This window comes from Bos mutus, chromosome 12 (genome assembly GCF_027580195.1).
Source record: "Bos mutus isolate GX-2022 chromosome 12, NWIPB_WYAK_1.1, whole genome shotgun sequence".
Taxonomy (NCBI): Eukaryota; Metazoa; Chordata; class Mammalia; order Artiodactyla; family Bovidae; genus Bos; species Bos mutus.
Window position 1 is genome coordinate 65,726,764 of NC_091628.1, and position 22,180 is coordinate 65,748,943.

At 39.6% G+C, this 22,180-nt stretch overlaps 1 protein-coding gene across 4 annotated transcripts in view; it reads left to right on the forward strand.

Moving 5' to 3' along the window:
- GPC5 (glypican 5) overlaps positions 1–22,180 on the forward strand; it is a 1,591,779-nt gene that overhangs the window by 848 nt on the left and 1,568,751 nt on the right. The gene's annotated exons all lie outside the window — the stretch shown is intronic.

Consider the following 22,180-nt stretch of genomic DNA (forward strand, 5'->3'; position numbering starts at 1 on the left):
GGGGGGCCTTGGTTTGCTGCTTTCTTCCACGGTAGATGGAGTTGGGTTGGTCGCTCCAAGTTTGATACTAAAAACACAAACCTGCATTATCCTCCTTTGCTGGAGAATGGGGTACTGACCAGGGCGGCCGGTGTCCTTTGTTATGAGGACTCGGACCCTGTGCACTCACCCTGGTGTAACTCTGAGCCCCGCTCTTTATGCCTGGGCATCAAGTCCCTCCTTGCAGGTACCAACTCAGTGTGCCTCTCGGAACCATTGTGTCGTTGCAACGCCTGAACGATGTGCTGGCAACAGGCGATCAAACAGAGTGCACCGGGGAGCCACTTAACACGGCTGAGATTTACCAGACAGAGATTGAAGGGGAAGGAATACAGTGAGTGTGGCCAGTGTGGATTCTGCTTCTTGCGTGCGCCTGCACCTTTACCAGCTATTCGGCGCCCGCTCCGTGCTTCTGCGGGCGGATTTCCAGTAACATTCGGTCTGGAAGAACAGATCTTAGTTATTAAACGCAACAGCAGGTGTCTGGAGTTAAGATCTTACTGGAGCAGTGCACCTAATTACGAGGCTAATTGCCAAATGCTGTGAGCTTATTGGCTGGACAGTGAACTTGTGGAGGATGCTTGGATCTAAATCTGTTCTCCTCTGCCTGTGTAGGGTGAGGAGACTTGCTGCTAGCTCTGGGGAGCCGTAGCTCTTTCGCTTGATTTCTTTGCTGGTTATCAACTCCGTTCTAGAGTCATCCCACAAGGAGAATCTGAGCATTTGGGCACAGTGAATCCATTTTAGTTTACATGACTAGTTTTTTAAGCAAACACACAAATATGTATTTGGATACCTGTTCAGTACTAGGCACTTTTACTAGTTGAAACAGCATAGATGCTCTCAGCTTAGGGCAGTTCTGTCCTCAAAGGATACCACCCCCTTTGTAAACCGGTCGTTTCATTTCAGTACATTTGTTTCATTAAAAAAACAAAAACAAAAAACCTCACTTGCCAGTAGCTAAAGCAGCTCAAGTGACTGTGTGTGTTAGGGCGGCAGGGGTGGGGGCGTGGCATTGAGCTGTGAAATCCTCAGCTGAATAATTAGATTCCACCCCCATCCCATAATTTTGGCTGATACGTTCACAAATGTGGACAGTTAAGGACTTGATTTCTCCACCCCTCTCATATCTCAGTGTTTCCGGTACTTGCTAAATGTAATAGAGTGACTAGAAGGTATTGCAGTTATAGAACCCTGTGTGTGTTTCATCTCTTTAGAAGAAGAACTTTGCAGAGTATCATCACTGGCATAACGTTTTACTGAAACTGAAGCTGGGCCCTACAGAGAAGGAAATCGTACTTATTTGTGTTTGATACACATGGCACAAAAAAGAGCCAGGATGGCAGGCATCTTCTTTTCTAAGACATTCTGGTTTGTTTCCCCATTGCTAGTACTTTCTTTATCTGTGACTTAAGGCGATGGAGGGGTCATAGAAGCACCTTCTGAGGGGGCCATGCAGGGCTGAACTCAGGGACATCAATAGTGCTGCTGAAAAGAAGTGCTGAATTCCTTTGACATTTGCAGTAAGAAAAAGTCACATGAAAGTATTATTCTGAATCAGAATCACCCAATAACAAGCACTCACATCTGAACTTGATATAATTCTGAATTTTTTGTTTCTCTACTATTGATTACTTTTTATTTGAATAATTACATTAAACTGTTTCTTTAAACATCGATGTCTCTTATCTTTCCACTAAATTTTTTTTCATTTCCCCATTTGAGTGAATCGCACATACCACATGGCTCATAAATGCTTTTCTTTATTTTTGTATTTATATATGATCTATAACATTTAATTTGATTGAGTATAGTAGTTGAACCTTATTTTCTAAAATTATCCTCAATCTCAAGAGAAAACATAGTTAATATCTACATAGTCATTCTCACATAAGAATAGAAATACTAATATTTTTGTTGGCAAGTACATGTATTTAGCACATAGACTTTCATTGACTAAAGCTAGTTCATTTAAATTTGATATTTGTTTTTCTTGAAAGTTAATTTTTTTTTTTTTTTTTTAGTGCTTTCTTGCATTTCTTGTCTACAAGTGGTTAATTCCTGAGACGCCTGGCCAAAATGCCATTTAAAAAATATAAGCTGGTAGAATAACTTCTTACAGTGTCATCCTATATTTGTGACTTTTAAATCTTCTGAAAACTATGTTACCCAATTTGAAATTACTAAAAGGGTGAGAACAGCCATTTAAGCTGTTTCTCAGATTCCACTCACCTTTGTTCTCTACCCTGCTCCAATTCTTTTAAGCCTATTGAGCTCCTAAGGATGTTTGGATGAGAAATGTAAAAAAGGAGAGAAGGTGTAAATGTGATTAGAATTACAGATTTCCCTGTGTTCTGATTTTATTTCCTAAGTAGTAGTCAAGGTGCCCTTTGCTCTTATTTGTTTTGTTCAGAAAAGAACTGTTAGTGAAAGTGTCTTTTAAAGGTCCTTTTATTTTTATTTTATTTATTGGGAAGGAGGGATAATGTTTTCCCATTGAAATTCTCTTCACACAGGCGTTGTTTTCCTTTTTTAAAGAAGATAATTCAGAAAGGAGAAGCTTATAAAAATCCAAGGCTAACTTCAGATAATTTATATACCAACTAGTTTTTAAAATGTGAATTTTCCTTGATACAGAGAGTAGCTTGTGCAAGGTGACTTTTTCTTGGTAGCTTTGGCTGTAAATGGGATAGTAAAAATAAACTTGGTATGGCAATATTAAATTTTAATATTATCAGACACTTTAAATAGTGCTCTATAGTTTGTATTTTTTAACTGCTTTCATTATAATCCAATCTTATATTGTCTTCGAGGTCAGTATTGTTGCATACTCATGCCCAAGAAAAACAATCTACCTGGTGATCTTAGAGTTTGGAATTACAGACATTTGGATTCAAAACTAGGCCCTGGCACCCGTAGCTCTGTGACTGAGGTACACCAGTTAGCCTTTTTGAACCTCTGTTTTCTCACCTGTAAAATGGGAATATTGGTTATTAAAGGCTTGTTGCATAAATGTAATGAAATAATACATGTATATAAAATAGCACGAATCCAGGCACATAGTAAGTGCTCAAAAATGTGTTGCTGTCATTACAGTTTTTTATTTAGTGTCCTGATTGTAACTGGACTTGAGCTTTAAGGGTGAAATTTTAGTTTTGGATGTCTATAAATCAGAACTCTTTTTAAAAAGATAAGAACCAGTTTTTTAAAAGTCACTAATGAAAAAAAAAGTCACATGATTGTTTCTAAAATTGGGAAATATGTCTCTATCTGAAATGATACTTATTAGGTTATGGTGAAATTTTGTTTCTTTTCACAAACTAATGGAAACTCGAAGAAACCTATCTGAGATGGTAGTTATTAGATTATGGTGAATGTTTTGTTTCTTTTGTGAACTAATGGACACTATAAGAAAGAAAGCTATCTGAAATGGTAACAGGTTATGGGGAGTATTCTGTTTCTTTCTGTGGACTAAGGGGGACCCTAAGAAAGAAAACAGGCTGCACTGTGCCACTGCTCACTGTAACACCCATAGCCACCTGGTGTATATACTCAGAGAGGCGGAGGAGTGTGGGTGAGGTGGCTTTTATGCCATCACACAATTAGATGACTGATGGCCACAGTCACTCATTGACAGTAATCTCAAACTGGGACTCTTGTTTCTTGTGAACTAACACCCCTTTTGCTGCTTGCGCAGCATGGTTATGGTGATCCAAAGCCATGAAAGGGATCCACAGACTGAGGTCAAGGCAGATTATTAATATCAGGATTGCCCTGTACTGAAACTCACCAGCCAAGAACCACAAGAAACAAGATGAGAGTCAAACAAACTAGGTCTTACTTGCTACAGCAAGGGAGATCGTGCAGCTCAGGAACTGTGGGTGCCTTGGTAAGAGGCAGTTGAGAGGGACCTTTTATAGGATCTGGCCTTGTGCTGGGTAATTACAAGGGTTTAAGGAAGCAGGGCAATTCAGGAATTGGGCGTCATCATAACTCACCTAGGTGTTAGGAAGATTAAGATGACGGGGGTGGATGGGTAAAATAGACAGCTAGTGGGAACCTCCTGTATGGCCCAGGAAACTCAGCTCAGTGCTCTGTGATGACCTAGAGGAGTGAGATAGGGGAGTGGGACGGAGGTTCTGGAGGGAGGGAATATATGTATACATACAGCTGATTCACTTCATTGTACAGCAAAAACCAACACAACATTGTAAAACAACTAAACCCCAATTTAAACAAAAAGATGAGAGTAGCTGTCTTTAATGAAGAAGCAGTGACACACTTGTTGGTTGGAAGAGGGGATGTTCAGTCGTTTTGTGGTTGTAGAGTCTCCTTGTGGCCATCCTGCTGCATCACAGGTCTCGGGTGGCTTTGTCCCATCATTGGTGTCTTATTCTGAGTAGGTTGTCTCTGTTGAGTTGTAAACATCAAGGCTTAGTTCCAGTGTCAGGGGAACTTGTCACTTTCTCCTCTGGAAAATCTAGTATGTGCCTTGATGCCTAAGAAAATGATATGTTTCTTTTTTTTTTTTTTTTAATTTAGGCTTTTAGTGAAGCTTAATAATGGGGAAGCAAGTACAATTTTCTACTTTAGGACCGTAGATCATGACTGTCCATCAGAGCCTGAATTGTACTAATCACATCCTCTTCTCTCATAGTCAGTTTACTAGCAAATGTAGATGTTGTGTGCACCCCGGTCCCCTCTCCACCCCCCTTTATGCCAAGTGTCTAACATTCCATATTTATCTAATTGGCCTTAAGGAGGGGTGCAGTTTAGGGAACTTGAGAATGGCATTTTATAGTTATATGCTCCCCCCAACCATGATTCCACCTTGCTAGGACTTTCTAGAACATGAACTTTGGCTTGTCTGATAAGAACACCTTCTTGGTTTATATAGCATTTCTTTTATTATTAACTAGTGTAAGACCAAGAGGAACATTTCAACAACCAGATGCTACACCTAAACAGGCATGATTTATAAATCAGTGGCCTCTTGATATAACTGTTCAAGAAACCACAAATCCATTTTGTTAAAATAGAGTCATGAGAGACTTCATTCATATGCTTTGTTGAAATGTATTGCAAACATGAAATCCAGTGTACTCAGTTAACTAACAAGAGCAATTTATTTTAATAGAGAGTAGCCATTGTCCATATCTACCTTTCTTTTATAAAAGCCTGCCCTTCAGTTAGAAGAAAAGACAAAAGCAATTGTGCTCTCAATTCTTCTGTTTTTCAGCTTTAGAAATCTCAAATTTCATCAATTATACTGCTAAAATCATCCTTAAATAATTAGTCATTCTTCTGCGAATCACGGAAAATTAACACAGCTTTTGATTAGCCTTATCAGGCTCACATACAGCTACCATGTAAGTTGAATGTATAATGCACCTTTACAGAAAGAAAATGAGATTTTTGTACTTTCATGGTTTTATGAAATAATCTACATTCTCTTGAAAATTTAAAATATTGAAAAGTACAAAGAAAGCAAAAATAATTATATTATCCAGAAATAACCACCAAAACCCCTTTGAATTATCTTTTTAACACCCTCATCAATCCTCTGCTTAGCACATACATAATTTTTGAATGAGCGTAGGATCACTTTATCTTTCTTTGTAACACACCTTTTCCAATGATAAATAGCCTTCCAAATATATATATTTTAGTGACTAAGATTCTACTGTACACTTAATTGAATTCTCTATTGCTATTGAAAATATACGTTTCCAGTATTTGCTACCATAAAATCACATGGCTAAGGACGTGAAAGGCAAATGTGCCAAACTCCTTCCTTACTCATAGCTTTGCAATCATATCATCTGCATTCATTCAGCTTTAGTGTTTTTCAGTGTCAGCACCATTGACCTGTGGGACTGGATAATTCTTTGTTGTTGGCCATGGAGGGAGGTGCTGTCCTGTGGATTTCAGGTGCTTAGAAACTTCCCTGAACTTTACCCTCCTGGATGCCAGTAGCAATGCCTTGCCCTCTCCGGTTCGGATAATCAGAGATGTCTCTAGACATTGCCAAATGACCTAGAAGAAGCAGAACCATCCTGGTTGAGAACCATTGGCATAAATGTTCAACCTATGGATATATATAATGCATTACAAATGCATTATATAGCTGGTTGGTTTGCAAGCCTCAGGTCTCAGCTTAAGTGTCAGCTCTTAGAGAGGCCTTTCTCAGGTTTTGGGCTTCCCTGGTACCTCAGTGGTAAAGAGTCCATCTATCAATGCAGGAGATTCAGGAGACCTGGGTTCAATCCCTGGGTCAGGAAGATCCCCTGGAGGAGGAAATGGCAACCCATTCTAGTATTCTTGACTGGAAAATCCCATGGATAGTGGAGCCTGGTGGGCTGGGGTCGCAGAGTCAAACACGACTGAGCACATGGACCACACGCACTTCCTTCTCATGCTTCATTGAACTCTGTTCCTCTTTGTTTCTTTCATGGCACTTGTCATGGTGCCGTATTTCTTTTCTTTTTATTGCTGATCTTTTACCACTAGATTGTGTGCATGAGGAGACTAGAAAATGTCTTCTGAGGCTGGGTTTATGGATACAAAACCTGTGCAGTCAGGGTCCCACACTCAGAAGGGCCACACGCTTGGTTTAATGCTCTGCTGTTTCCATCTTGGGGTTTGAATAAAGGGTCCCGGGTTTCCCTTTTGCCTTGGGCCCTGCTGATTATGTAGGCAGTCCAGTGGTGTGCCTTGTTCACTGTAGAATATCTGGTGCTCAGAACATGCCTGACACAGAATAGGAGTTGAAATGTTTGTTGAATACTTTAGTAAAGCTTCAAGTAAGTAAGTAAGTGAAAGTCATTTAGTCGTGTCTGACTCTTTGTGACCCTATGGAATACTCCATAGAATTCTCCAGGTCAGAATACTGGAGTGGGTAGCCTTTCCCTTCTCCAGGGGATCTTCCCAATCCAGGGATTGAATCCAGGTCTTCTACATTGCAGGCAGATTCTTTACCAGCTGAGCCACCAGGGAAGCCCAAAGCTTCAAGGAACTTCTTAATTAATCTTTTAAACCTCTCTGATTCTTAAGTTAAACTCTAGAAGTCAATTCATAACATTGAAGATTCTATTGATACAGTGATTTTTAAAAAAAAATTTTATGGTGTTATATGCTGCTGCTGCTGCTGCTGCTAAGTTGCTTCAGTCGTGTCCGACTCTGTGCGACCCCATAGACGGCAGCCCACCAGGCTCCCCCGCCCCTGGGGTTCTCCAGGCAAGAACACTGGAGTGGGCTGCCATTTCCTTCTCCAATGCATGAAAGTGAAAAGTGAAAGGGAAGTCGCTCGATTGTGTCCGACTCTTAGCGACCCCATGGACTACAGCCTACCAGGCTCCTCCATCCATTGGATTTTCCAGGCAAGGGTACTGGAGTGGGGTGTCATTGCCTTCTCCGATGGTGTTATATAAATAGGTTAAAAACTGGCCCCTATGTGTTTTACTTCTTCCTAACTTGGGACCAATAGTCCAAAGCCTACCAGTGCCAAATTCAAAACTTTACATATCCAATTGCTTTAAATATAACAAAAGTAAACATATTTTTGAGCCTGACTGCCTTGTATACCCCACAAAGCTGAACTCATTTGCTAGCCATTCATAAAACAAACTCTGGGGCTGAAAATGATCCCAGGTTGCTGCTGCCCTTCAAAGCTCTTTACTCAGAGACTTCACATCTTGTGCAAAGCAACCTGGACATGGGAGTTGTTGCTGTTCAGTCGCTCTGTCGTGTCTGACTTTTTGTGACCTCAAGGACTGCAACATGCCGGGCTTCCCTGTCCTTCATTCTTTCCTGAAGTTTGCTCAAACTCATGTCCATTGAATAAGTGATGCCATCCAACCATCTCATCCTTTGTCACCCGCTTCTCCTCCTGCAATTTCCGTCTCTCTGGGATTTTCCTTGTTTGCTTTCTTCTCTTCTGAGTGGTGGTCCTGTACCCCCGTCTTGCTGCATCTCTTCTCATGCAGCCTATTAAAGTGGGACCCAAATAAAGCTCATTGTCATCTTGAGGTCCTTCTTTTCCTTGACCAACCCTAAAATCCTCACTTACCACATACACATTAGTATTTAGTTATTTCCAGTATAAGGTTGGGGCTCGAAGGAGCAATACCAGTTTTGAATGTATGTCTTGCCTTCTGCTAGACTATAGGGTACTTGAGAGCAGGAATTGTGATTGATTTTTGTTGTTGTTGTTGTTCTGTGACTAGGCCAAACATAATAGGTTGATTTTTGATTTTTAGAAGTAATCTTATATTCCTAGTTATGCAATAGGCTCAATTTATTGTGTTTAATTATTATTTTATGCCTGGTATTAATAGACTGAGAAATATAGAAAGTGAAGTTTTTAAAAATATATTCTGATCTGGGCTTCATTGTGTTGTTGAATTAATTGTTTACATAAAGTTAATATCTTCTTATGTAACTCTGGCACAAAAAGTGACCTAATGCTTTTGTTTAAATTTAAAGACATTTTTATCTACCTTAGCTAACATTTTTGAAATAGAGTAAATGAATTGCCAAACAAATGTCTAGAAGGATTCCTTAAATGCTCTGAAAGGGAAGGAAGATTATTTAACCTTTAAGGGGTTCATTTGCACTTGATATCATCATGTAGACAGTGTGACTGATCTCTTAGAACATTAATTGACTTATTACTGGGAGAATGCAGAAAAATAAAGGTGACCAACTATAATTTATATCTGGCTGTGGATTAGCTGATTTGTGTTTTATTTTAATGTATGTTTTGCGAAATTGTTTCTTTCCACAAGAAAATTGATAGTAAGGAACTAGAAGATGATTCAGTTTTTCCATCTCCTACTCTTGTCAATTCCACACTGGTAGAAAGTACAGATGATTTGACTATGGAATTATTCCTAAACTGGGAAGATCGTTTACTAAAAGACACTGACTTGGGGTCCAGATTCCATGTGACTAAGTTGAGTGACCACAGGCTTTCAGAAGAAGCATGAAAATAACTGCTGTTAAATCACAAAACATGATACATGGTAGAGGTATAACTCGTCTCTAAAGTATTCTAACAGTTCTAATTTTAGAATACTCATCTAGGCTCCAAGACTTTTTAATGATATCTTAGATTTTTTTTTTCTGTATAAATTGTGGTTGGTTATGTATTTATGATATTTCTTAGAATTAGTTTTAGGAAATTTTACTTAAGTAGAAGGATTACTTAAATCAGTGCTAATGAGATATGCACATTTTGATATGGTGTAGCTATTAACTTAAATATGTTTCAGATACAGTCATATTTAAAAGCTAGTAAACATTTCTTGTTTTATAATTTAAATTGTTTATTGCTCTTTTTAGGGTAATGGTTTTGAATTACCCTAAAGAGTAATTTTAGGGTAATTACCTGTGCTATGATAACTAGATTTACTTTACTTTTTAATGATTCTATATGGTAATATAATGAAATGATCTTTGGTAGCTATCTTTTTAGAGCTCATAGTCTTTTTCCTTTTCTAATAGTTTCAAGGGACTTTAGTTGGCATAAGTCCTTCAGTATAGTATTCATTTTGGGGGAAGCTAAGAACTGAGAAGAGAGTTGGATAAAAAGCATAACTAGACTGTGACTTCATTGATCAAATGAACATAGAAATTATTTCTGGATGTCCTTATTCATTGCATATATACTCTTTAAATGGGAGACTGTCAATATTAAATTACCTGTTGAGATTTATTTGCTTTTTGAGCAACTCTCTTATTTGGTAAGGTTTAGACCAAGTTACATTTTGTTCGTTTTCTTTTGATCATTGAAGCTGCCTGTGTTTAATGAGCTGAAACTGAAGTAGGTCAATAAAGTGAAGAGATTAATAGTCTGTTCTCCACCAGGCTTGGAATACATTTTACTCTGGGGGGAAAAGTCATTTCTAAAAAAGATTTTTTGATCAACTTAAAAGGTAAAGGAAATTGAAATAGCACTGACAGAGTAAAAAAGCTGAGGAATCCGTGAGTTTGTCAGAGCCCTCTTTATTTATCAGGCAAAGACACCTGTATCTGGATTTGAGGTTGTTAAATATTTAATTTATCTTTGGACATATCTTACAAAGAAAACAAGGAAAATGATAGGTATGACGGAATACTGAAAAGTTGGCATGGGATAAATAAATGGGAAATCAAGACATTTTAACTTACAATTTGTCCCATGTTATGGTCACATATTTTAGTGAACACTAGTGAATTTAGTTCTGAAATCACTGTATCTTTACTACATCACTTATGAACTATGTGACCTTCAGCAAAGAACTCAACTTCTCAAGGATAGTATGTACTCTGTTCCTTTTCCCTTTCGTGTTCCCCTCCTGGCTCAGTGGTAAAGAACTCACCTGCCAATGCAGGAGATTCAGGTTCAATCCCTGGGTTGGGAAGATACCCTAAAGAAGGAGGTGGCAACCACTCCAGTATTCTTGCCTGGGAAACTGCATGAACAGAGGAGCCTGGTGGGCTACAGTCCCTGGGGTCACAAAAGAGTCAGACAGGACTTAGCGACTAAACAACAACAACAACTTTTCAGTAGTTGAGAACCACATGGTGTGGTGTCAAAGCTTTGTAAACTATAATATAATCCACAGTATTACAGTTATAATTCTTCAGTTCAGTTCAGTCGCTCAGTCGTGTCCAACTCTTTGTGACCCCATGAATCACAGCACGCCAGGTCCCCCGTCCATCACCAACTCTCAGAGTTCACCCAAACTCGTGCACTGAGTCTGTGATGCCATCCAGCCATCTCATCCTCTGTCGTCCCCTTTTCCTCCTGCCCCCAATCCCTCCCAGCATCAGGGTCTTTTCCAATGAGTCAACTCTTCACATGAGGTGGCCAAAGTATTGGAGTTTCAGCCTCAGCATCAATCCTTCCAATGAAATCCCAGGACTGGTCTCCTTTAGGATGGACTGGTTGGATCTCCTTGCAGTCCAAGGGACTCGCAAGAGTCTTCTCCCTACACTTAAAAAATTCTTTATATGAGATCAGGGAGCAGGCAAAGCAGAAATTCTTTCTCTTCATGCTAATAAAATGCTGAACTTTCAGATAATTTTCTTCCATCATTCACTCTCAAAGTATTGATCCTATACTCACAGAAACATAGTCCATCTTTTCATTCTTTAGTTTAGTTAATAAATTAATTTGTTATTTCTAGTTTAACTCTATGGTAAAATCTAATTTGTTTATTCATATTACGTAGTGTAAAAACCAAAGACTGATCTTTTGTAAAATGATGTCACTGAAATTACTTCTATTAAGATCAAGAAGGAGGTGCTTTGCCTGGAAACATGCTGATTAAATGTGGTCAGGGAGAGGCTCTACAGCCTGTGATTGACACGGGGTCATTGCTATTGTTCAGTTGCTAAGTCCTGTCTGACTGTGAACCCATGGGCTGCAGCATGCTAGGCTTTCCTGTCCTTCACTATCTCCCAGAGTTTACTCAAACTCATGTCGATTGAGTCGGTGATGCCACCCAACCATCTCATCCTCTGCCACCCCCTTCTCCTCCTGCCCTGGATCTTTAAAGCCTCAGGGTCTTTTCTAATGAGCTGGCAGTTTACATCAGGTAGCCAAAATATTGTAGCTTCAGCTTCAGCATCAGTCCTTCCAATGAATATTCAGGGTTGATTTCCTTTAGGAATGATAGTTTGATCTCCTCGCTGACCATGGGACTCTCAAGAGTCTTCTCCAGCACCACAGTTCAAACGCATCAGGGGAGTAGGAGTTCGTTCTCTACTGCATTTTGTCACGGGCTTGCATGTTGTAGTGCTGCTGGGTGGTCTTTGTGTGTCTCCTGTGTGGGGGATGAGAACGTTTTTCCCATAGAAAATATACAAAGGTGGAGCATGCTGGAAAGTCTCTGCTTGCTCCTTTAGAGGGACTTTTCACCTTGCTCTGTTCCTGGATGACATCAAAGGCATTCTGGCCTCTGCCAAGCCATGGGAAGCAGTGGCTAGAGAAGACTGGGCAAGTGGATTGTGGTGTGTTTCAGGTCTCAGCTGGTGAGGTCCCTGAAGCCTAAGTCCCTTTACCTAAGCACACAGCTCCCTTCAGGTGACCTCACAGCTCTTTGGAGTTGGCTAACTTGGGTTGACCAAAAAGTTTGTTCAGATTGGTAAGCTGCAGAATGAACTTTTTGGCCACCCCAGTACTTTCTCCTCTCATCCCCTCTGAGGTAGGAAAAACTTCTCTACAGTTATTAGCTAGAGTTTTGCAGTATCCCTTGAAATTTTTCTATACCTTGCCCTTTATAACAAATTTATTAGATAATTCTGTTTGAGATACCAATTTATTTCCTTTCAAGATCCTTCCTGTGTGACAAAGCTTTACATACATTAGATATTTAAACCCACAGCTTTCAAAGATCATTTGATTTGTAATTAAAATGTACAGAAACATAAATCTGATCTAGAGTTGATTTATAAATGCTTTTAGAAGTTCTAATCAATGGTGATCTCTTTATTCATATTCAGGTGTCTCGTGATCCTGTTTCAGTTAATTGTTTCTTACCCTCTCCTTTCCCTCACTCCTTTTATGAAGAACACTGCTGCTGATGCTGCTAAGTTGCTTCAGTCATGTCCGACTCTGTGTGACCCCATAGACAGCAGCCCACCAGTCTCCCCAGTTCCCGGGATTCTCCAGCCAAGAACACTGGAGTGGGTTGCCATTTCCTTCTCCAATGCATGAAAGTGAAAAGTGAAAGTGAAGTCACTCAGTTGTGTCCGACTCTTAGCGACCCAAGGACTGCAGCCTACTAGGCTCCTTCGTCCATGGGATTTTCCAGGCAAGAGTACTAGAGTGGGGTGCCATTGCCTTCTCCAGTGAAGAACACTAATGCTGGCTAAATCTTTAGGTTTCAGTTGCAAATATAACTAAATAGATAACACTCCAAGATAAAACAGTAGTTTAATCCCCACTAAGTCCCGTAATTCAACCAACAACCAAATCTCATAGAATCTGTTGCACAGATGTTCCCATAATTTCTCTACCCACGACTGTTGCCACCACCGTGCTTTAAGCTCGTACCGTCTCATGGCTGGATCATTCAGTCAGCTTGCATCTACACTTGGTCCTTGCCAGTTCACTTCCCAATAGATTCTCTATGAAGGTAAATGTTATCTTTATTTCTCACGTTAAATCCTTCAAAGATTTCCCATTGCCTTTCTCTTAAGGAAAAAAAAAAAGCAAAAACAACAAAAAAGTGATTCTGTTTTGATGTGTAACTTCTGTGTCATTAAAAAAATAAACATCTCAGTGAAATAAATGGGGGAAAACTCTATGACGTCTCATCTGTAATACACAGCAACCAAAAGGTTAGCATACTTAATCACGAATGAGCTGTCACAAATTGGTTACAAAGACACTAATATGAAAAATGAACATAAAGAGGAAATTCAAATGATTAAATGACTAATACGTAGATGATTAAGTCATAACATAGGAAAAACAATTTCTTAGAAATATCACATTGTCAAAGATTGAAAATACTGATATGTAACATTCTTGTGATTGTATTAGGAGCAAATATAGCACTCTCACCTGCAAATACTGAAAAAGGAGATTGATGAGATTGTCTCTACATGCAGGGGGAATTTTGCATATATTACTCAAAATTTGAATTCTGTATACCTTTTGCCTATCAATTCCAATTTATAGGAAAGTGTTCTAACAAAGCAATTGGACAAATTAAAACATATACAGATACGTATAATAAGCTGGTTTATTGTACTGAAAATCCACAGCTAATTAGTGCCTATTAAATGATAAATTATAAATAATCATGTGAACATTAAACCCAGATAGGTAAAGCTGTGTATCTAAAGAAGAACAATCATTTATGGCCCTATTGATAGGAAAAAGCAAATTTTGCCCTGACATAAAAAAAATAGAAGGAACCTATTTGCATATCAATTTATGTACAAACATACCCTAAATAATATGCAAAAAATACCATTAATAGTAAATAACATTGGAAGGTAGGGTTAGGATGAGAAAAGTTTAGAAGTAAAAATGTACTTTACAAATTTCTGTGTCCTTTAAATTCTTGAAAGAGATTTTTTTCAGTGATACAGATTTTTAATTTACCCCATGGTTAGTAATATTTATGAATGTATGTGACTCACATTTATGGGAACATTGAGATGAAGCTTTGCAATTCCACGATCTGCGTATCTCTGTATAATAATGACTTCAGGGTTCCTGGGTTCAGTCAATGACAGCAATGAAAACAGGTGGGCCCAGTGCTTTCCATCTTGATGATCTTGATTTCTTTAGTATAGCTTATCATACCCTTCATGATCTGGCTGCTGCTTCTTTAGCTTCATATGCTGTTTTTTCTCTCCATTTGGAAAGGTTGGTTTTTGATTCTGAGCTACCATAAGTAATGTTGTTCCTCATCAGTTATTTCTGGAGGTACTGAGGTGGTCTAAATTAACTTCAGAGCCAGAAATGGTTTCTGAAGTTATCTCTGAACCAGGGTACTTGGTTATGGCCATGATTATTATTATTTTTTTTTATGGCCATGATTTTAAAGGCAAATAGAAACAACATTTCTCTTGGACTATTGTGACAGTCAGTTGGTTTATTGGTCTAATTCGTCTTCATTGGCAGTAATTTCCCATACCACTGAAAGGTGATATTTCTAAATGATAGAACCCGAGAACATTCCCTTCTAAATTAATTCAAATGTTCAGATTCAAGGGGCAGAAGCCCAACCGAAGCTGTCTGAAATTTAAAAAGGAATGCATTGGAAGTATTAGTATATTGAGGCATCTCAATGGACAGTGAAGATAAAGGAAGAACAAGGATTCACATGAGCTAAAGAAATGAAAATTGAGATGAGAATGTTTACAAATGTCTTACTCTTTGAGGTTACAGGCTTTTTTCCTGTTGTAAAGCAGCCATGTTCATGTAGTAGAAAATATGGCTGCCATATAGCTTCTCCCAAAGGAGAGAAACTGCCCAACTCTTTTTGGTATCTACCCTTTTATTGGTTATGAATCGAAAGAAGCCAGAGTCAAGTGCATTGAGCATCCTGTGACTGTCTCAAAGGGTGAGAGTTTATGAGTTCCGAAAAAGGTTAGTCTGAGACTTAGGAGGACCAGTGAGTTTGCTTTTGGTCAAGGTATTTGGAGGGCCTCTACACATTTTGCCAGCTGATCTTACATTGCTATTAGTGCATTCGATTAAACCAGAAAATTGAGAGTGGTAGGCACAGTGAAAGTGTAAAACTGGCAAAACTTTGCAGACTTGTTGAAGTGCCTGACCAGTAAAATGGGTTACTGGGTCACTGTGAGCTTCCCAGGTGGCTCAGTGGTAAAGAATCCCCCTGCCAGTGCAGAGGGTGCAAGAGAAGAGGGTTTGATCCTTGGGTTGGGAAGATCCCCTGGACAAGGAAATGGCAACCCACTCCAGTATTCTTGCTGGGGAAATCCCATTGACAGAGGAGCCTAGTGAGCTACAGTCCATGGGGGCAGCAAAAGAGTTAGACATGACTAAGCTTCTAAAAATTAAAAAAAATTGAAGTTCAAGAGTTCTCCAGGTAGAGGTAATCTTTTCCAAAAAGACTTTAACCACAGAAGAGGTAGTAACCTGTCTGCAAGGATTAGTGTGAGAACTGTTCAGTCCAATGATAGAACATACAGACCATGACTGAAATATGTTTTTATCCATTGGTTGGAAGGAGTTGTATGGAACCCATTTGTCAGACCTCAGATGGTCCATTAGCTTGTTTAAAATGTCTGGGAGCAGTGCTAACAAGCTTCCTGGGTTGTACTTGAGACAAGTGGCACAAATAAAGTAAATACTTTTTGTGGCCTTATTAATGTTTTCCCACCAAAATTGATTCATGAAAGCTATCATTTTATCAGTAGAGCAATGGTTTAATGCATGTATAGTGGTGAGAGTGAATTTTAGAGTCTTCGGTAAGATTGGGTTGTTATTTCATCCAAACCAGAGCTTTCTCTTTTAATCAAAGCAAAAATTGTTGAATTTTCAGTCTTGTCTTTTTATTTCCACCTGTGGACAATTGTTGGGCTTCTCTAGTCAGTTTTTCTAATTATAATTTGGGGAACTATCATGTTGGACCATGACAGAGGTTTGGCTGCCAGTGGTCCCTTTGAGGTCATCATTCCTTGAGGAAATATCAACAAGTTGATTTCCCTTAGGTTTCCAAGAGTCAGGTAAAAATAAGGCATCTAATAATTTCTAATAGGGCCCAATCTGGAGAAATGTTTCCCCAAGCCAATTAGGAGGCAGTATTGGGAGGAGCCTCCCTAGCTCCTCAGAGCCCATCGCTGAAAATTGGGAGGATGTTGGAGAGCTGGTTAGCGAGATGAAGGTGCCTAAGGTGCTTATTTTTAACAGGCTCTTTTCCAATGTCCTGGCTTTTTGCAAATAATAGGAGAAACTGGGAGGGTTTTGCTTCTGTTTAAGAGCCTGCATTTACTGGAGTTGAAGATTAAGAATTCTGGTGGTCTTCCTTTGAGGTGACTCATTTAGATTGTGAGAGAGCTGGTTCACCAAATTAACTTGATCTGAAATGGACATAGTTTTCCATTCCATCCTGGTCCTGTTCACTACAATGGAAAGGTCTTGGTTTCGCCCATTAATAGAGTTAAAAGCTACCTGGGTGAAATCAACATATGAAGGAAAACCAGAATTATTAAAAAAAACACAAACAATCTTTAAGTCAATCATAATGTTAATGAACAGGTTCATCAGATCTCTGTGTGCAGACTGACTTTTGCTCTAGTCCAGTAGTGTTTGGAAAAGCCCAAGGAATTTCTCTCTGAGGTTGCCTTCTGATTGCTTGAGTCTGATAATGTAATAAGTTAGGGGACTGATCTCCTGGTTGTAATTCTAGAGACCTTTCAGGATTTTGCTAATTGGTGTTTTTCATGCAGCGCTGGTCCTGGTCTTCATCAACAAACATATGAACTAGTTGTTATAACCAGATTGATAAGCTTGAATGACTGCATTAAATGTCTCAGTAAATCTGTGAGGATCATTGGTCACTTTGGGAAGACCAATTGTGGCTTGCAGTTCAGCTTTTCTTCTTAAAGAGATAAGAGAGAGGGTCAGGGCATGAGAACTCCCTTTTCTGGCATCCTGACCCTGTTTAATTGGTTTCTATTTGTTGTTTTCACAAATAACATGCTAGCTTGTTAACTTGCAAATAGGAAAAACTACCAGACCCTTCACACAGCTGTGCAACTTCACCTGGCATGTGGCATACATAGATTGTCCTGGTGTTTCATTTCAGCCACACCTCAGTGCTTTATTCCCCCCAATGGACCATATCTTTTCATCCATCTTGCCTTTTGTCACCTCTCTGTGGAATATCATTCCCCTTGCTTCTCTGCCTCCAATCTTATCTGACCAATCAGAGTTCAAATTTGTTTTGCTACTCATCAGTGTTGTAGACTTAGACAAATTTATAAGCTCACTTTTTCATTTATTAAATGGGAATATTTTCCTTTTTAAAAGACTTTTCATTTTGTTTGGGGATATAGCTGGCTTACAAAGTTGTGCTAGCTTCAGGTGAACGGTACAGGGACTCAGTCATACATATACATGCATCCATTCTCCCCCAAACTCCTCTCCCATCCAGGCTGCCACGTACATTGAGCACAATTTCATGTGCTACACAGTAGGCCCTTCTTGGTTATTCATTTTAAATATAGCAGTCTATACATGTCTATCCCAAGCTCCGTAACTATCTCTTTTTCCTGTCCTTCCCCCACCCCTCTGTAACCATAATTTCATTCTCTAAGTCTGTGAGTGTCTTTCTTAGACGGGAATATTTTCCACCTGTATTTTTTTGGTAAGGATACTATAAGGCATCTATTAAAAATTATTCAAGATAAAGCTCCAAATCTCCTCTGACTCTCCTGTCTTATCTCTCCAAGAAGAGAAAATCATTTTTTCTTCTGTGATCCCATAGAACTTGGTATGTACTTCTGTCATAGCACTTTGTCACATTAATTAAATTTTTTGCAAATGTGTCTCCCCCTGGATTGAGCCCTGTGGGGATAAAACTGCATTCTCTCCTTGGTATCCTTAATAACTATCACAGCATCTTGTACAGAACAGGTGTTTAATCAATATTTGATGAATTCATTTGATTTATTAATCAAAATAAGGAACAGGAAATTACTCTGCAATTTAGCACAGGTGGAAGGAAGACTTAGCATCTCTTAACTAGTCCCCTAAGAAGGGGGGTTCAGAGCCCATTTACACTGTAGGGTTGCCCACTCACACTGTCTACTCAGAAGCTTACACATTTATCAGCCTTGAAGATACCATTTTTAGAGTGATGGTTAACTGACCTCAAAAGGAATAGCCAGCAAAACTCAACCTCCGTTCCGTTGCATATTATTTCTGTCAGGTGATTCATTAGTGTTCCTAGAAAGTTTCATTAGCTTGGGAGCAACATTGCATCTTGAACATGTTTCTTCAAGAGTCCCAAAACACGTCAGGATATGAAAGCCCTGGGAATTACTACACTTGCTGCTGCTGCTGCTAAGTCGCTTCAGTCGTGTCCGACTCTGCAACCCCAGAGATGGCAACCCACCAGGCTCCACTGTTCCTGGGGTTCTCCAGGCAAGGACACTGGAGTGGGTTGCCATTTCCTTCTCAAATGCATGAAAGTGAAAAGTGAAAGTGAAGTCGCTCAGTCGTGTCTGACTCTTCGTGACCCCATGGACTGCAGCCCACCAGGCTCCTCTGTCCATGGGATTTTCCAGGCAAGAGTACTGGAGTGGGGTGCCATGGCCTTCTCCTTACTACACTTGAGAGAATCTATTTATTTGATTTCTAAGGAAAACATTTATTTGCATAGGGGAAGGAGTGCTTTTTTTCCTCACTCTCACTTTTTACCAGATGGTCAATGCCAAAATCGGATTTATTATATTCTTTGCAGCCAAAGATGGAGAAGCTCTATACAGTCAGCAAAAACAAGACTGGGAGCTGACTGTGGCTCAAATCATGAACTCCTTTTTGCCAAATTCAGACTTAAACTGAAGAAATTAGGGGAAACCACTAGACCATTCAGGTATGACCTAAATCAAATCCCTTACGATTATACAGTGAAAGTGACAAATAGATTCATGGGATTAGATCTGATAGACAGAGCGCCTGAAGAACTATTGATGGAGGTTTGTGACATTGTACAGGAGGCAGGGATCAAGACCATGCCCAAGAAAAGAAGTGCAAGAAGGCAAAATAGTTGTCTGAAGAGGCCTTACAAATAGCTGTGAAAAGAAAAGAAGTGAAAGGCAAAAGAGAAAAGGCAAGATATACCCATTTGAATGCAGAGTTCCAAAGAATAGCAAGGAGAGATAAGAAAGCCTTCCTCAGTGATCAATGCAAAGAAATAGAGGAAAACAGTAGAATGGGAAAGACTTGAGATTTCTTCAAGACAATTAGAGATACCAAGGGAACATTTCATGCAAAGATGGGCTCAATAAAGGACAGAAATGGTATGGATCTAACAGAAGCAGAAGATATAAAGAAGAGGCAGCAACAATACACAGAAGAACTATACAAAAAAGATCTTCATGACCCACATAATCACGATGGTGTGATCACTCACCTGGAGCCAGACATCCTGGAATGGGAAGTCAAGTGAGCCTTAGGAAGCATCACTATGAACAAAGCTAGTGGAGGTGATGGAATTCCAGTTGAGCTATTTCAAATCCTGAAAGATGATCCTGTGAAAGTGCTGCACTCAGTATGCCAGCAAATATGGAAAACTCAGCAGTGGCCGCAGGACTGGAAAAGGTCAGTTTTTATTCCAATCCCAAAGAAAGAGAGTGCCAAAGAATGCTCAAACTACCGCACAATTGCACTCATGTCACACACTAGCAAACTAATGCTCAAAATTCTCCAAGTCAGGCTTCAACAGTATGTGAACTGTGAACTTCCAGATGTTCAAGCTGGGTTTAGAAAAGGCAGAGGAACCATAGATCAAATTGCCAACATCCATTGGATCATTGAAAAAGCAAGAAAGTTCCAGAAAAACATCTATTTCTGCTTTATTAACTATGCCAAAGCCTTTGACTGTGTGGATCGCAACAAACTGTGGAAAATTCTGAAAGAAATGGGAATACCAGACCACCTGACCTGCCTTCTGAGAAATCTTTATGCAGGTCAGGAAGCAACAGTTAGAACTGGACATGGAACAACAGACTGGTTCCAGATTGGGAAAGGAGTACGTCAAGGCTGTATATTGTCACCCTGCTTGTTTAACTTATATGCAGAGCACATCTTGAGAAATGTTGGGCTGGATGAAGCATGAGCTGGAATCAAGATTGCTGGGAGAAATATCAGTCACCTCAGGTGTGCAGATGACACCACCCTTATGGCAAAAGTGAAGAGGAACTAAAAAGCCTCTTGATGAAAGTGAAAGAGGAGAGTGAAAAAGTTGGCTTAAAGCTCAACATTCAGAAAACTAAGATCATGCATCTGGTCCGATCATTTCATGGCAAATAGGTGGGGAAACAATGGAAACAGTGTCAGACTTTTTTTTTTTTTTGGCTCCAAAATCACCACAGATTATGATTGTAGTCATAAAATTAAGAGACACTTGCTCCTTGGAAAAAAAGTTATGACCAACCTAGACAGTATATTAAAAAGCAGAGACATTACTTTGCCAACAAAGGTCCGTCTAGTCAAATCTATGGTTTTTCCAGGAGTCATGTATGGATGTGAGAGTTGGACTATAAAGAAAGCTGAGCACAGAATTGATGCTTTTGAACTGTGGTGTTGGATAAGACTCTTGAGAGTCCCTTGGACTGCAAGAGATGCAACCAGTCCATCCTAAAGGAGATTTTCCCTGGGTGTTCATTGGAGGGACTGATGTTGAAGCTGAAACTCCAATACTTGGCCACCTGATGTGGAGATCTGACTCATTGGAAAAGACCCTGATGCTGGGAAAGATTGAAGGCAGGAGGAGAAGGAGACGACAGAGGATGAGATAGTTGGATGACATCAGCAGCTTAGTGGACATGAGTTTGAGCAGGCTCTGGGAGTTGGTGATCGACAGAGAAGCCTGGCATGCTGAAGTCTATGGGGTCACAAAGAGTCAGATGCGACTGAACAACTGAACTGAACTGAACTGAACAGAACACTTTTTACCATTCTTCTGGGACATTTTTAACTCAATACCAGTTAGGGAAGCTCTTCATGAAAAAAGGGATGGAGCAGATGGGGAGACTTAGAAGGCAGAATTGTTAGGGAATTTGAGTGGAAGGATGAGTCTTGTACGATTTAAAAGGTTTTAAAAAAATATTCATTTTTGACTGTGTAGTCTGTAGGCACCTGGGCGTCAATAGTTGTGGTGCACAGGTTTGGTTGCTCTGCGACACGTGGTGTATTCCCAAAGTAGAGATGGAACCCATTTCCCCTGCATTGGCAGGGGAACTCTTAACCACTGGAGTACCATGGAGGTCCTTGATTTGCAGTTTTTAAAGTAACTTTCAGAGAGTAGAAGAGACTGTCTTCTGACAGTCTGCAGGGAAGAAGTTACATTAAATTATTTGCAAATATACAAAACATAGGGAAACACTCTTTCCCGATGCAAATAAAATTTTTTCTTAATAATCAGGTAAATAGATTCTCTCTAGTGTAGTACTTCCCAGAGCTTTAATATCCTGACATGTGTTGTTTGACTCTTAAAGAAACATGTTCAGGATGCAGTGTAACCTCCATATCAGTATACAGGTTACTCTGATATATCTTGGTGATAATGTTCAATAGACAGTTGGAAGTATGAGTCCAAATACACTTGAGGGAAAGTTGATAATGATGTGGAGATCATTAGTTATGTGGGTGAATTCCTGGGAGTAGAAGGTCATTTGGGGACAGAACTTAGAGGCAGAACGTGGATCAACACAAATAATTAAGGGCTAGGAGAAAGCAGATAATCCAGTGATGTTCTGGAAATCAAAGAAAGGAAGGGTTTTGAGAACTGGGGTTAAATATGGTCAGATTCCACAAAGAGGTCAGGCGTGATTAGAAATGTGTATGTATCTCTTGGACTTGACAACATGGAGTCCACCAGTTACCCTGGTGTGTGCATTCACCAAGGGTCAGGTCAGACTTGAGAGTGCAAGGCTGGCATGA